We start from the raw sequence: 16,238 nt of genomic DNA, 5'->3' as shown, positions 1-16,238 counted from the left end.
TTCTACCAGAGACATTATGTGGCAGTTGCTTTCATCAGCTTCCCTTCACCATATCTCCTCAAATATAACTGAAGAGATCCTTAAGTAAAAACTCCAAAAAATGTACAACCTCTATGCAGTCCCCAGTGACTCCAGAAATGTGCTTTCTCATCATTACAAAATAGGTAAATGCACTCCCACAACCCCTCCAACAAGAACCTAAATTTGGAAAAGGTGCACAGAGAAACCAGAGATATGATTTCTTTATCCAAGAGTCATAGAATCAGAGTAATTAAGTTTGGAAAAGACATATTGGATCTTAAAGTTCCACCATTAACCAAACACAGCCAAGCACCACATCTACCTGTTCTTCAATACTTCCAGGGATGATGATTCACCACTTCAGGCACTGGAACTGGGCAGCCTGGTCCAATGCCTAAGCAACTTTTCAGTGAAGAAATTTTCCCCAATATCTCATCTATACCTTCCTTGGCCCAATGTGAGGCCCTTTTCTCCTATCCTGTCATTGGCTGCCTGTGAGAAGAGGCTGACCCCCGCCCTGGCTACAGCCTCCTATCAGGAAGTTGTAGAGAATGATTAGGGCTCCCCTGAGGCTTCTCCTCTCCAGGYTAACCAAGCCCATCTCCCTTAGCCACTCCCCACGGAACTTGYGCTCCAGACCCTTGACCAGCTCCATTGCCCTTCTCTGGACTCGCTCCAGCACCTCAGCATCCTTCTTTCAGTGTGGGAATTTCAGACAGCTGGACACAGAATTCAAGGTGTGGCCTCAGCAGTGCTGAGCACAGAGGGACAATCACTGCTCTGGTTCTGCTGGCCCCAGTATTTCTGTTACAGGTCAGGATGCCACTGGATACCTGGGCACACCTGGCTCATGTTCAGTCTCTGTCCAGCAGCACTCCCAGATCCTTTTCCATTGGGCATCTTTCCAGCTAATCTGCCCCCAGCCTGTAGCTCTGCATGGGGCTGTTGTGACCCAAGTGCAGGATCCMGCACTTGGCCTTGCTGCACCTCATTCAACTGACCTCAGGCCATTGCTTGAGCCTGTCCAGATCCCTCTATGGAGCCTTCCTGCTGTCCCGCAAATCAGCAGCTCCACCCAACTTGGTACCACCTGTAAACTGACTGTGGGTGTATTCAATTCCCTCATCCATATCATTGATAAAGATATTAAACAGGACTGGACAAAATACTGAGCCACAGGCAACCCCACTAATAACGAGCTGGATACAACCCATTCACTCTCTGGGCCTGGCCACCACATTTCATGCTCTAGACAGTAGAAATACACTGAAATCATCTGTAATGCCCAGCCAGATTGTTTCTTGTACCAATCGTCTCTGCTATTGGTTTCTGGAGGGATAGAGTTTATTATCTTCATAGAAGGCACCATGGTGGTGTGTTCTGGATCTGTGAGCAAAACAATGTCAATAATACACCCATGTTTTAGCTATTACTGAGCACTACTTGCACATTAAGAACTTTTCTGCTCTTCAGACTGTTGTGCCAGTGAGAAGGCTGGGGGTGGGCAAGAGGCCAGAAAGRGACACAGCTGAGACATCRGGCCCCAYCTGACCAAAGGGATATTCCATACAACACTGCTCAGTGATAAAAGCTGGAGTAAGAAGGAGAAAGGGGAGACATTTGTAGTGAGTGACTAYATAACTGTCACATATGATGGAACTCTGCTTTCCTGGAGAATGCTGAACACCCACCTGCTGATGCTAAGTAGTGAATTAATTCCTTGTTTTGCTTTGCTTGTGGGCACAGCTTTTGCTGTACCTGTCTCTATCTCAACTCATGAGTTTCCTCACTCTTACCCTTCTAATTCTCTCTGTCCTCCCACTGGCAGCACCTCCACAACATCCRCATTCACTGCAGAGACATTCCTCTACATACTGAGGAATGACCTACATTCCTCCTCTACATACTGTCTCACTTCCTCTTCAGGTTATGTAGATCAGATCAAGTAGATTTTTGGGCTGCACCATTCCTCTCTCTTATCTACAGTGAGTCTCACCCTCAAACACTAATACACCACATACCTCAGGCACAGGAATAGCTTACCTCACAAATGCAACTCTGTCTTGCAGTGGAGCTCAGGGTACTAAATTAACTGAAGACCAGGGAAAAAGAACAGGCTGAGGAGGACAGACAGAATCAGGCCTTTTCTCCACTTGAAGCTCCAGTGGCAGAGACAAATTGTTCCCATGAATGCATGGGACAAGCATACACAAACATAGCTACACCCCAATACTGCACTCTGCCAAAGTCTCRGCAAATGGATTGCATCTTGGAGTGTTTCTACATCCATCCCCAAAGCTGGGTTTSGGCCAGCACACAGAACAGAAGGTAYCTCTGCTCTGTGAGATGTATCTTTTAAAGAGCAGGTGCTAAAAAACTTCTGTATTTTCTCAGTCAGTGAACAAAAAACTATAAAATAATCTAGGCATAAATGGACTTCCTGAAGTCATTTAGATTAACTTGATGTTTCAATCAGATCTAATTAGACCATGCTACATAGACCACTATGCTTAGTGTGCTATWGACAATTTTCAGTATTTGAAAATTTTCTCTTTTTTTAACCACAAAGTAACCTATTTATAGCCAATTCAAATGCATCATGCCACACATTCAAGGCTTAAATGTGCTTTGCTTCTTTCTAAAGGCATCTTCTTGTTTCCTAAAACTATGTTGGTCTCCTGCAAGTTACTAAATTAAATATAATTCAAACTAACACAGTTAAACATTCCAGCATGACAGAAAATCATCAATACTCAGACATCATTATATCAGCTACATGTGACTGAGAAAGGAAAGAACAAATTTACTTTTAAGGAGTGTTCTTCACAGCTGATTTAACTAGATTTGTGTTTCAAAAAAATGGAGAGAAAGTTGGGAGGTTTTTTGTGTAAGTTATTTTTCCAAARTGATCTTCTGTACTTTGTGTAGAAAATAAGTAGTGGCTGTACGATAYTTTTCCTCAAAACATCGTTTTCTTCAGATGCCAGAAAAGAAATTGAATACAATACCAAAGCAGTCAGCTGCAGTCATTACCTTGAGAGGTATGAATTCTCAAAATGTACTGTCAAAGCTTTGCAGGACTCTCAAGCATGATATCTTGGATGTGTTGTATTTTTTCAAAGTCTCATTTAAGACCAAACACTTGACAGAATCCTTTAATTCCATAAACATATTTTTGGAGTAATCTTTCTTAAGCAAGGACTTCACAAACACCCAAGCTCCATAGAAATTGCAGTGAACAAGACAAGTGGCAAGGGGTATTTAGCATCACTTCTTTCAGAGTTGCCTGCTATATGCTGCAGAAAAGTGAACTAAGGCTTCACAGTCTTTATTAATSGGAAAGACTGTTACTTTGAACTTAGAAAACACAAGAAACCCTCAGCAGCTATGATGCATTAACCTTGTTGGACCATCACAGACCCTTCAAAGAGGAGAAAATAAAATTAAAAAAWCCCATGGATCAAGATAAAGGCAGTTTAATAAAGAAAAGCAAAGGCCATGTACCGAAGTAAAAAGGAAAATATTTATCCTCCTATCAGCAAGTGAAATCCACTTCCTGAGAATCATAGTCTCAGTGCTTGCTCTGGAAGACAAACAGCTTAACAACAAAGCCTCCCCAGCCCTCTGCCTTCTCTTAGCTTTTTCCCTATCACTTGTTAGAGCCTATTYCTTAGGTTGGTTTGGGTCAGCTGTCCTGGCTATGCCCCCTCCCAAAYTTTTGCCCACCTCCAGTCCAGTGGCCTTTAGGGGAGGTTGGAGAGTGAGACAGCTTTGATGCTGCCCTTGCACTGCTCAGCAACAGCTGGAACACTGGTGAATCAACACCCTCCCAGAGCTGCAAAGAACAGCACCGTGAGTGCTGCTATGGAAAGTTAGTCCCCTCTCAGTACAGCAGTCCAACACATTTAACRTTGAGGATAACAAAAGGCTCACTTGGCAATGAGAACAAAGACCAAAGAGCCTGCACTCAGTGTCTTACTGACATGTCTCTTCGTTTTAACCCCTGCTTAAGTGCTCAAGAAGATGTAAAGGGTGCACATAAAGTGTGGCATTTGCCATGCTTAAAGGGATATTTTTGTCATCCTACAKATAACAGRCAACTGAACAAATATCCCATATATRTACCTTAATGGGAAAACYAGTCCCTATATTATACAARYGTCATTACTTATCGATATACYGGTTGTTTCTATAAATTGTTATGAATGACAAATTTAAACCCAAATTACTTGAGCACACATTGCCAGCAGCTTATTTAAAATGATCACTCATTCCTGATTGTCACTCACTGCCATGTTTTAAATCCACCTGAAAGTTCAGCTGCGTTCAAAAATACTAGGTTACATGATTAATCACTTTCTTCTTCTTTTGCAGAATTTCTTATAGGACTACTACTACCTTTAATCCTACTAATAAAGTCCTATACTATGAAGGTTTATTCATTTTCATTTGAAGACTTCAGTAAAAATGCATTAGATTCTTGTATAGCAATCAATAGCTGAATGTTGAATATTGCATTCCTTTTCTYATCCATGCAAGAGAGAAAGTTATCTGCTCCTCTGTTCTTTTTTAAACACAAAATCATAGCCAGGAAAAGCTTTTAGAGAAAGAACTGCTCCACACCTGCAAAGTCAGTTGCTTGGCAACATTGCCTCCAACTATCACACATGGCTGTCCACAGCTCCACTCTGACAGGCCCTGAGCTACAGTCTCTACCTCTTTTTCCTCCATCCTCTACCAGAAGCAAACACCTTTCCTCAAGAGAGAAAAGGGGCAACTGACAATTTAAGGCTGCTAAGATAGGCAGAACACAAAAACTGCACAGATGCACAGATCAACTTCCCCTATAATACTTGCCACCAACTCCATAAGCTACAAATACATACACATCTACTACAGACAAGGATGTTCTCTGATCCTCCAAGTTCTTYCTCCTCTTTTGATCATTACCTCAGAATAGAAAAGCATCTGGCTCCTCTGGTCAGAGGAAGACAAATCTCATTAATATTTTGGGTAAGCAGGAAACAAGRCAGGAACTCAGGTTCTCTTGATTAGGTTGTTTCATAGCACCTGGCAGGGGCTTCTTGACAGTATGTACTCAGACATACAAGCTTATCACCTAATGGAAAGCAACAAGTGGTCAAGACAAGAAATTGGAAGGTAAGCAGGAGTTAGCAATATGTCACATAAYCAGTCTACTGTAAACAAAGATGAATACAAATAGGTATCCATTCAAATTTTTAATTTGCCAAGTTATCAAAAAGAAAACAAAGCAGYTTTGTTTGAATTTTTGTGAAGCCATTCAAGAGAAAAATTTTAAGAGAACTAATATTGCTCAAGTGCTCAGCAAACATTATTCAGATAAGAGGCCAGAATGGAATAAAATCAGAAATTCACAGTAATTTTTTTTTGTCCCAGTATTCCAGAAGAAATAGCTGATAGTCATAATATGAAGTTCATACCAGTAATTTTAAGATCCAGGGAAATTTCTGACACAAATTCTGACACAAAGCTCTAAGTAGATTTCTCCCAGCTCTGTGGATCAGTTTAAGTTGTGAAGGTATTCTACTAGCTAGATTTAAACAGTATTTCAGTCAAACACAAGATAWCAGTAACCCTTCTACCACAGCCTATCAATTCCCACTTGCTTCAAATGGCTAGATGTGGTCCTTTTTGTCCCTGGATGTACAAACCACAGCAAGATTTCTRTATTTCTTGAAAGTTCTAAGCTCTACTACAATCCGTATTTACTACTGTTTAATCACTCTGATTTCTCAAAAGAACTTCAACTTTTAACAAAGAATCWACTTGGAATCTACATAGGCTGATACTTAAACACTGGGGAGAAAAAGGAAAAAAATTACATGGTATCTGCAGTGAGACTCCACATGAGCTTGTAAGTGATACAACTGAAACGGACCTGAGGGACCCTGGGAGATCAGTTAGTCCAAACCTTGGTGCTCAGAGCACAGAAAATACTGCACGTTGCTTAGGGCTGCTCCAAGTCATATTTTTGGTGCTTCCACAATGCATGTTCCACAGCCTCTCCAAGTAACCTCATTCTATTCAACTTTTCCTGGAGTTTAAAAAAAAACAAAACAAAACAAAAAAACCCTTATCTTTTAGTGCAATTTCCTGTGTTTTAATTTGCATTCATTGCCTTTTGGTCCTATCACTGGATACCACCACGAGGTCCGCAACCATTATCTTTACTCTCTGCCACCAGATATTTATACACATGTRTAAGAACTCCCCAGCAGCCTTCTCTCCTCCACGCAAGTAAGCTCAATGCTCTCAGCCTCTACTTGACTGTAAGGCACACCAACCTTCCCCTTCATAACACTTTGAATTCTCCAGTCTGTCCCTGTTTCTTTGTACTGTGGAGCCCASAACAGGACACAGCACTACAGATGCAGTCACACCAGTGCTGAGGAAAGGATCTCCTCCCCCTGGACACTGACCACTCTCCTCTGGAAATTCAGTCCAAGATGTTGTTTGCCTTCTTTGTGGCAAGAGTGCATTACTGATTCAGGACCAATTTTTGATTCACAGCATCTCTTCTGCACCCCCAACACTCCCTCCCTAGGGACAGAGTTTTGCATTGTCTTTTGTTGAACTTCAWAACACTCCTGTTGGCTCATTTCTTCCACTTGTTCACTTGCCTGCTCTCGAGTAGCAGCGCATCCTTCTCGTTTACCAACCACTCCTCCCAGTTTTGCATCCCAACAAGCTTGCCAAGGGCGGGGTCTATCCTGTTGAACAGGTCATTAATGAAATGTAAACAGTGCTGGCCTCAATAACAACCCCTGAGCTACACCAAAAGGGACTGGCCTCCYGCTCAACTTTAAGATGTTGATCAACACTCTGAGCCTGGCATTTTGGCCTCTAAGCCATTTTCAACCCACTTCACTGTGTCTTTATCCAGAAAACATTTCATTAGCTTATCAGTGAGGAAGTTACWAGATAGTTTCAAAAGCCTCATAAAAGGTCAAGGTAAGAAAACACACATTGTTCTCATCCACTAAGGCGGTCATGTGGATCAGCTCATGGAAGGTTATCAAGTTGATCACACATTACAGCCCCTTGGTTAATCCATACCAATTACTGCCCATCGTTTTTCTTCATGTGTTTTCAGGAGTATTTGGTCTGTCACCTTTCCAGGGATASAAGCAAAGCTGACTGGCCTTTGGTTCCCTAGATGTTCCTTGTCCTTTTCAGAGATAGTGAAGACATTTGCCCAAGTCCAGCCCCTAAGAACTACCCCCCAATCATCATGACTTTAGTTAATTAGAGTCACCACAAAATTACCTTGGCCAGCCCTGTCTCACTCCTGGCTGCATCCTGTTAGATACCACAGACTTGTGTACACCCAACTTTTATAAGTGATCCCAAACCTGATCCTCCTCTTCTGCTGAGAGTGATCTTTCCATGCTAGAATTGCTGAAAGCAAGTTACTAGTAAAGAACAAAGTGAAGAAGGCACTGAATGTCTCAGTTGTTTCTGGAACGCTTATGACCGGTTCCCCTCCCCATTCAGAGCAGGCCCACATTTTTTTCACTTTTTTTTTTTTTCTGCCAATCATCTGCAAATGCCTCCCTTGTTGCCATTCACATACCTCGTGTCAGATTAAACTCCACATGGACATTGGCATTCTGACCCAGACACATCTTTGCATGCTTGGACAACATCTTCAGGCTCTCCCTGCACCACATCTCTGCTTCCACCTCCTGTATGTTTCCTTTTTATGTCCAAGCRTTTTCAGAAGCTCTTTGTTCATTCAAGCAGGACCACTGGTGTCTTTGTACCATTTCCTATTCATTGCAACATGCCACAGTAGAGCTTAAAGAACTAGTCAGCCAGCTTTCCTGGCTCTCTCTGCTCAGAACCATCTTCCAAATGATTCTTCCAAGAAGATSCTTGAACAGAAAAAATTCTTYCCTCCCGAAGATCATAGCTATAAYCYTACYCTTTGCWCTGCWGYCTCCAATTYCAATCCTGAACTCTTCTACYTCATGACCACTCCAACCAAGACTACTCCTAACCTTTACATCCTCAACCTGTTGTTCCTTGCTTGTAARAAACAGGTCCTCAACCACTTGTACTGAGATATGAGCATCAACGCATGCCAGAAGCTTACCTTGAATACTTATTCCCTGCTGTGCTGTCTCTCCAGAAAATAGTAAGGGGGGGTTCAAGCCCCCCCATAAGCATCAATGCCTCTAAACATTAGGCTTTAGTTGTCTTAGGAAAGCCTCATTACTACTCCTGACCCGTAAGCTCTCAACTGGCCCACTCATCTGGTAAAATTGCAGGCAACCCCACTGCTCTCMCAGAAAATGGCAACTCCCCTTGACCACTATCCCAACCTGCCCTTCCTAAGCACCTGTACTTATCCACTGCAGTCCTCCAGCTGTGAGCTATCCCACTCAACAATGCCAATAAAAATCATAGCTCAGTCCTAACTCATTTTACTTTGCCCTAATATCTGAAAACAACTTGCTGACAGTACAAYGAAGATTGATTTAACTAGTCATAGGTTCATCAGCCTAACTCTTCAGAACCTCAAGATGAAAATAAGMTATCACTGAACAACTTCACCTGTTCACAAGACAAAACCATAATGTCTTGGAAAATTTAGCTGTGGCCACAAGAGAACACTATGAAGCACCAGAGCTCCTAAAGTAAGGTGAATCATGCTCAAATGAACCTTACAGAGCCGGTCTAYGACAATGTGACACCTGAGCTAAACCACTGCTGACTACTTCCCAAGTAATGTCTGATAATTGACTCTCTTAAATCCTACAGGATGCATGCATTAAAGAGGGAGTCACCTTTCCAGGAAATGGTACCTCCCTAGAAGTCTGAGTATCACACAGAAAYACCTACTTGCTTCCTCTGTATCATGCACAAGGACCTCTTAAGGCTGCAGCAAAGTTGCTCTTTCTTTAAAGCATTCAGACCAAAGAGGGAAGATAGCACCTCCACAAAGGATATTCAGGAACAAAACAAAGATCAGTTGGTATAAAAAAGCTGTGGCTGCAGGATGCTGTTTATGTGACTGGAAAGTGGTAGAACCACAGCTTTGGGACCACTCAAAGACACACACCTGTAGGCCTGACCAAAAGAACTGAGGTATTTTGCACTTTAAAAAGGCAAGAACATGGTCACATCAATAGTAATAATAACTTTTCAGGAACTGTCCCACCCTTATGGTGCACAAACAGAAACAGCTTAGACTGCCAATAATTTCTGAATGTAGGGTAGGAAACAAAGATGTAAGGATTTCTGCCTCTATACACTTCACAGAATCTGAAGATTTGCAACATAATTAAAAAAAAATTAAAAAAACAAGTCCCACAAATATTTTTAYTAGTAGTCACAGAAATAATTAGGTTGAAAGGGACTTCTGGAAGTCACCTAGTCCAGCCTCTTGTCATAGTAGTGCTAAGTTAGTTAGTGCTAAGTTCAAAGTTACATCATGCCTCTTTGGGTCTCATCCAATCAAGTTTGGTCTAAGTCCTGAATAATGGAGATTGCACCCACTTGGGAAAAAGCTTTCAACTTTGCAAATAAACCTGCTCTATCACAAGTTAAATTTATTTCTTCTGACTTATTTGAAAATATTTTTCTGCACTGTAAGAGTTAGGAGATGGAAACAAACCCCCTCCTTACAAAGGCCACTGGTGTCACCCAACACTGCAACACCCCACTCAAGTCTTAAGCTAAAGCTGCCATATTTTTTTTCCTCCCAGCAAGTGAGTTGTCTTAAGGGCTCTTTTCTTGGGGGAGACTACTGTCACTCAAAGGGCTGCAACCGCAAGTAATTCCTACACTTCAATCTCATCAACCTAGGTCAACAGGTAGAAATAYACAGAACAAAAAACAGAGTATTGAAGTAGTTTCATTTAACAGCAGGCAATCAGGAAAAAAATTTCCTGGTTATACAGGAATATACAGGTTATACAAGAGAGACTGAAGGGAGTTTCTTGTCCTTAAGGGTCTTTGAAGGCACTGTCTTTGACAAAAAAAGCCATAAAACTAACAGCTAAGTACCAAATTATCACTAGAACTTCTAGCCATACAGTTCCTTACTATTATTAGAGTTCAAGAGATACCACTCCATTTGCTAAGCTTAAGTACGAATGACCCTGAAACAAAGTGCTTTGCCTTCATTATTCCTTTTGGAAGGATATTGCAAAGCCTCACTGGACAGCCAGAGRCCTCCAGTTGTATCTGTCAATTCATATTCCAGTCTTTTACACTCACATGATCTTTACCAATCTGATCTCACAGAAGCAATGTGAACCTTGTAACAGAAACACACAAAGAAGTACTAGCAATTTCTTGATCCAAGTGACCTGCAGGAACAGCTGATATTTGCAACAAATGGTACCGAACATCCATACAGCAAAATCAGCTACTAGCAGGCTAGTGCTTTGTGCTTGAACTTCCCTATAGGGCTAGAAGTTGCACTGAAGATGACATGTGGAACTAATCTCCAATATAAACCAATTGTGTTCTATTCCCCCCAGTGTCCTCTCACGGATTTCTCCACCTTAGGAGGAAGACAGGAGAGATTTCACCTGAGGAGGTACAGCAGCCAGTGTCTTGCCCTAATGCAAGCTCTGTCAATGAGCTGTCACAAGGCTTTCTTACACTGACAGTGAGCCRAAGCCGATGCCTTGCACAGGCTGAGGRCAGTGARCTGTAAGAGTTTTCCATCTGCTTGRGGTTACATCTTGAGAAGGAAGTACACTATTTATTAAAGTATACAGGCAAGATTAAGACAATGAAGAGACCATATACCAAACAAGCAAAGAGCAAAAACAGCTTCATGAAAAACTATCATCATACACAAATATTTAAGTTGTTCCCCCAGCTACAGAAGAAATCAAATACATGACTTAAATGTCTACAAGAGTCCGAACAGCTGTAAAAATATCTGGAATATACCAGATTTCTTTTGATAGCCAGTTTGCTCACTTATTTAAACTATATTTTTTTCTCCCCCACTGCCAAGACACACTATGTTTGGGCTTGGTTGTTTGTTAAGGAAGTTAACGTTCAATTGTAGCTACATAAACATTGGTACTACAGTCTTTCCTGTCCAGTCTCGCCCCACACTCCTAAGAGCCTGTACCTGCCACTCTTCAGACACAGGACCAAGTCTYCAGTCACAGAAAAATATTCAATGACTGTATAGCACAACTATAAATACKGAAAAGTATTTTCATTAACATTAAAACCAAAGTAAACTGATTTTAATCTGGTTGAACAAGCAACAGTGTCAATGTGCTTCTTTGTACTAGGATTCTGRTAACAGATCATTTAAAGAGGCTTCAAGCACTACCAGGCATGAAATAAATAGTCATTAAATAAAAAAAACCCAACCAAACCAAAAAAGGAGAACACTTCCTCTGATACAGAAATTTATTCACCTTTTCTGAAGACCCAAAACATCTACAGTTGTTTATACTAAGGTCTGCAAGCTTCCAATTATGTTATTTTAACTTGATTATAGTTTTTAAAAAATCTAAAGCAGTTGATAGCTCAGGTAATTGCCTTCTTGACAGAGAGATAAATTTACAAGCAGACTTCAGTACTCAATCCATTTGTATTAAAGACAGCMTCCAAATAAAAGCATAAGAAACAGAAAAGAATGTCAGAGAATATTCACACTTGTTCCTTAGAAGGGGACAAGATCTTCAGCAGAATGAAAGGATTGTCCATCTAAGCAAGCAAGCCTGTAAACTGAAGGCAGTCTGGGTCTAGTGTGACTCTGTAAACAGGGTATATAAGATTCTGATTACTGTTCCTAATGATGTTTGAAACCAATCTCCTTTTGAGCTTCATCACACACTTCAACTTCTAAGTACTTGATTCAGTATTTATTATCAACATCCTAACAACACCAGTCATGCTGCCAAGCAATAACAACACAAGTCTAGGAGACTTCCAGCATAAGYAGGTACTAACTACACAGAAATAGCACATTATAGCACCTATAATCAAAGGGTCCCTGACTGATGTTAACAGTTTGGGGTTTTTCATTCTGGCTTCATCTGACAGATTTCTAAGAGGGGTTATTGGTTAAGAGATTCAAATATCAGTATTGAAACAACAATTAAAAAATGCWTTACCCTCCCTCAACAGTGAAAAGTAAGAAAAATTCCAATGCCTTACAATAGCTTTCAGCACCATCTACACACCTGATACAGCTTCTCCTATATCCTTCCAATTCCTGACAGCTTTACTTAGTTACACAAACAAAAGGATCACAAAGGAATTTCAGTTGCCTCTCTTTCAAAACTTTAGGGTAACTTAAGCTACTGTCAACATACCCTACAATTTCCTACAAATATCAGAAACAGCCGTGTAACTATTTCCCAGTAATATAACACTGGGAAGACATCTACTGCCTTATGCAGACAGCTGCTCAGATAGGGATGTAAAGAACAGGCAGTACACAGACAAGAACTGCCTTGTCAAATGTCATCCCAACCTCCTCACTCTTCCAAAAGTCTCAGTGATGGCAAAGACAGTTCCAGAATCTTTGATTTACAGGTTTCTTTCCCACAGAAGTATCATTTAGTCTTTCTGACAGCTGCAAGATTTACAGTTTGGAGGTGACATATGGCAACTACCGTATGGCCCTACAATAGGTAGCTTCCAACACATTTTAGCAGCAACASTCAGATTCATAGCAGCTATTTTAACAGGCAAAAGGCAAATACTGAATAAAAAMCACTTCCATAAATTGTTGCCAGAGTCAGCAATCCTAATTATTACTTAATGCTGCTCTGGCAGATGTGTCCTCAGCTGTATTAGCCACCTTCCAAAGCCATCCAATGWATCTGCATACCTCATACTTGAAGAAGTAGACAGAAATCAAAGGGCAGATTTGTTCTCAATGCAAGACCACTGCTAATGACAGAAAGATTATTTTGASGAAGACCAAGCATAGTATTTTTAATTCTTACACAGAGTAAGCAYGCAATAATACTGAAAAAGTGCATGCTTCAAACTTCCTCACAGGCAATGCACATGGTGGCCCTATATGTGACAGCAAGAAAAGCTAATTCACTAACTTCAGGGTGATATGATGGTAGTAAGTTCCTGTATCACCTTTTTGACGCAGGAAGTAAAAGCCAGCAGAAAAACCTTGTTGATATGAAGGAAGAGTTCAACAGTAGCATTACAGTCGATACAATGAAAGTAATGAATAATAAATATGCTAATAGGACCACATTACATTTTTTAGGGTCAAAAGGATATTTGTAAGATTTCAAACTATATTTAGCTACTTAAGAATTCCCARAGCCTCAAAGAAGAGCAGTTAAAATAGATATCCAAGTATAATCTGCAAGATTTCYACAACTGTTGGATGTAACTATCTGAAAAGAAGCCTAGGGTAAATATAATATTTCAAGTTTAAGAGATACTGTAATACCTAGGGTGAGAGAAAGGAATTAGTGATGACAGCCTGAACAGTTTCAGTTAAGTGCCCATGCTGAAGTGATCACTACATGAAAGAACCTAACCGAAAACAGTATTTTTGAGTATTGCCAGAATAAGATCCAAGACAACTGCAACTCAGTTAGAACAACCAGAGTTAATCACAATTAGGTGAACAGAAAAAACAAACGAAAAAACAGAACTTGGAGGGTCCTACTGAGCAACAGAAAGGAAGACARACAAAACTTCACACAAGAAAGTAACAGAAATGAAAGCAGACAGCATTTCAAAAGAGAAAGAATGAATTACATTAAGAAAACTAGAAACACGCTGAACTAGGATCAACATAAGGGAAGTCCTAAACATTTTATTATGACTGGCTTCATGTTAATTTCTGCAGAATCCAGGATGAAGAGACTCAGTGCAACTGATAGGGAATTCCAGACTAACAACAAACATGATCAGAGATCAAAGGGATGCTGTTAGTGTTGCAAGAGGTGAAGGAGGCTGTCACAAACTAGGGAAAGTCACACAGACAGCTGGCAGACTCTGGTTAGCTAACAGGAGCCACGTTCATAGCTGCTGCCTCAGACAGCCCTGCATTCCAGGACTAGCAAAACTACAGCTTTGCCAGACAGCAGCAAGTCATGAGCACTCAAACACCATGGATTAAGCGTGAATATTAGGAAAAAAACAGCTGGCTGTAGCCCTTTCACTTCTTTTGGYAAATAGTTTAAAAAAAGACTAATATAACAAGCAAGAGTTCAACAGTGGCATGGCATGCTTATGATAAGCTTGATTTTCAACTAAGCAACTGATAATGTTTCTTTTTTTCTGAGTTGTCTTCTGGAAGTATACAGAAATCCAGACTTCAGRGAATAGTGGAGGCATTTCAACACTGTCCACACAACTCTCCTTCCCAGAAGGAAACTTCTTAAAATTCAAGTAAGAAATCTACACAGACTGTGTATACAAGACCATATCTCAGTCAAGTGCCTTTAGAAGAGCTGTAACTAAAGCAAGTTTATCATTCCACGCTCCCACCTCCAACTATTAAAAAACCCCAAACATACACAGTACAGGCAAATTCAKATAGCACTATAAAGCTAATATGATACAAGATTTAAAATAAAAATTGCAAGAATAGGTGAAGCAAATGCAAATTAAACTTGAAGGGAGAAATAGAGTGAATTTAAAAAACCGCCAAACCACGAGTTCCTCACATTGCATCACCCAGTATTTTCATGCCAGCTTTCCCAGGGGACAGGGTGAAAGCAAGCCAYGCTTCTGGCATACAGAGAGACAGCAAAGGAGAAGTGGAGCAAAAGAGAAGAGTAGGAAGCTTTCACAAGTGCCATCAGATTTTGGTAGGTACCTAACTAAAATAGTCCACTAGAAAGTTGAAAAGTAAATTAATATGTACCAGCAGAAGACAGCCTGGTCAAGAGATTGGTAGGTTCTCCAGAACTCGAACAGAAAAAAAATCAAATTCAAAATATTCCAAAGCTTGATCTTACAAAAGAAGGCACCAAAGAAAAGAACAGTGAAAAAAAACCCGACTCATTAACACAAATATAAGGTAAAGGAAGATGAAAGTGCTAAACTGAAAGAGCAACAGATATCAAGCACCAAGAGCTACAGAGATTTACAAACATTTTGACCAAGTGWGAGAGAGAGAAAATTCAGAAGACAAGACAAAAAGTAATTGGAGAATTCCAGACTCTAATCTTGAGCAACGCAGCCCTAAGGCCRATGCTATAGAACAACATACATATCCAATGCCATGAGCAAGCAACTCCAAGCAGCATTCAGCATGGAAATCCAAAGTGCCAATAATGCATAAAACATACAAACGTGCTTTTTCCAGAAAGTCACTGGTTAGGAAGAGTCTTTTACATGGTAACCAGCCATCAGGGGTCAAAAGGAGCTGTGTTAGAAAATGGTTAGGCAGAATTACTAACAAAATATAAATACTCATTATTCTTGGTGTAATCCATATCATATACTTCTAAGAGTTTATATTAGGAAAATACAGTCTTCTTTCTGATAGTGCACTGCATAACTTGGGTGCACAGTGAAAAAAGCAGCAYACACAGATGGGAAGTGAATTTACAAACACAGTGCCATTTCTGGTTGCTCAAATGAAGCTCACCACACCTCCCTGCACTTGACGTGCAGAAGGACTCAACAAGGCAACTCTGGCATTAATCATAYAGTGTGTACCCCTAGTTATTATTCAGGAAGCATTACACTTAATAACTTACTGTACAGTCACCTTATTGAGAGTAAGACCTTAATAAATTGACTCTAGATGAAAGAGGGATGTGCTACATTTTTCCATTTGAAAACCACAGAATCCAAGGTAAATACAAATGCAAATACACATCTACCTTTATGCAGGAAAAAAAAATAGACTAAACCAATGTAAGATTTGAAGTGATAAAATCTTTAAAATTTCATTCATAGCCAAAGCCACATCTGTGACACATTTAACCAGACTCAGGCATCCAGATTCACAGAGCCTGGCATTTTGACTGAGTCAGCATGGCAGGGTATATTGCTGTGGACACTCGACATTAAACTCATCTGGCATCTACCCCTGGCATTGGCCAGTCCCTTCCCGAAGGCCACAGCCCGCTCCGAATCGATACCTGGCAGCGCAGGAAGCGGACGCGGCCGTGAAACTTCAGGAAAGGGCTGGGCCAGTCATTGCATAAAGCCCGGCTGGGGGTTGCTCGCGGGAGGACAGGGCAGCTGCAGCC

The 16,238-nt window shown here is 40.8% G+C and overlaps 1 protein-coding gene across 3 annotated transcripts in view; it reads right to left on the bottom strand.

Annotated features, from left to right (window-relative positions):
- The window catches only part of SMAP1 (small ArfGAP 1), an 85,056-nt gene that overhangs the window by 68,129 nt on the left and 689 nt on the right, over positions 1 to 16,238 (bottom strand). The gene's annotated exons all lie outside the window — the stretch shown is intronic.

This window comes from Malurus melanocephalus, unplaced genomic scaffold, assembly GCF_030028575.1.
Source record: "Malurus melanocephalus ecotype Western Australia unplaced genomic scaffold, MMel_1.1 scaffold_4, whole genome shotgun sequence".
NCBI lineage: Eukaryota > Metazoa > Chordata > Aves > Passeriformes > Maluridae > Malurus > Malurus melanocephalus.
The sequence above is the reverse complement of the archived record's forward strand: the minus strand, read 5'-3'. Positions and strand labels throughout refer to the sequence as shown.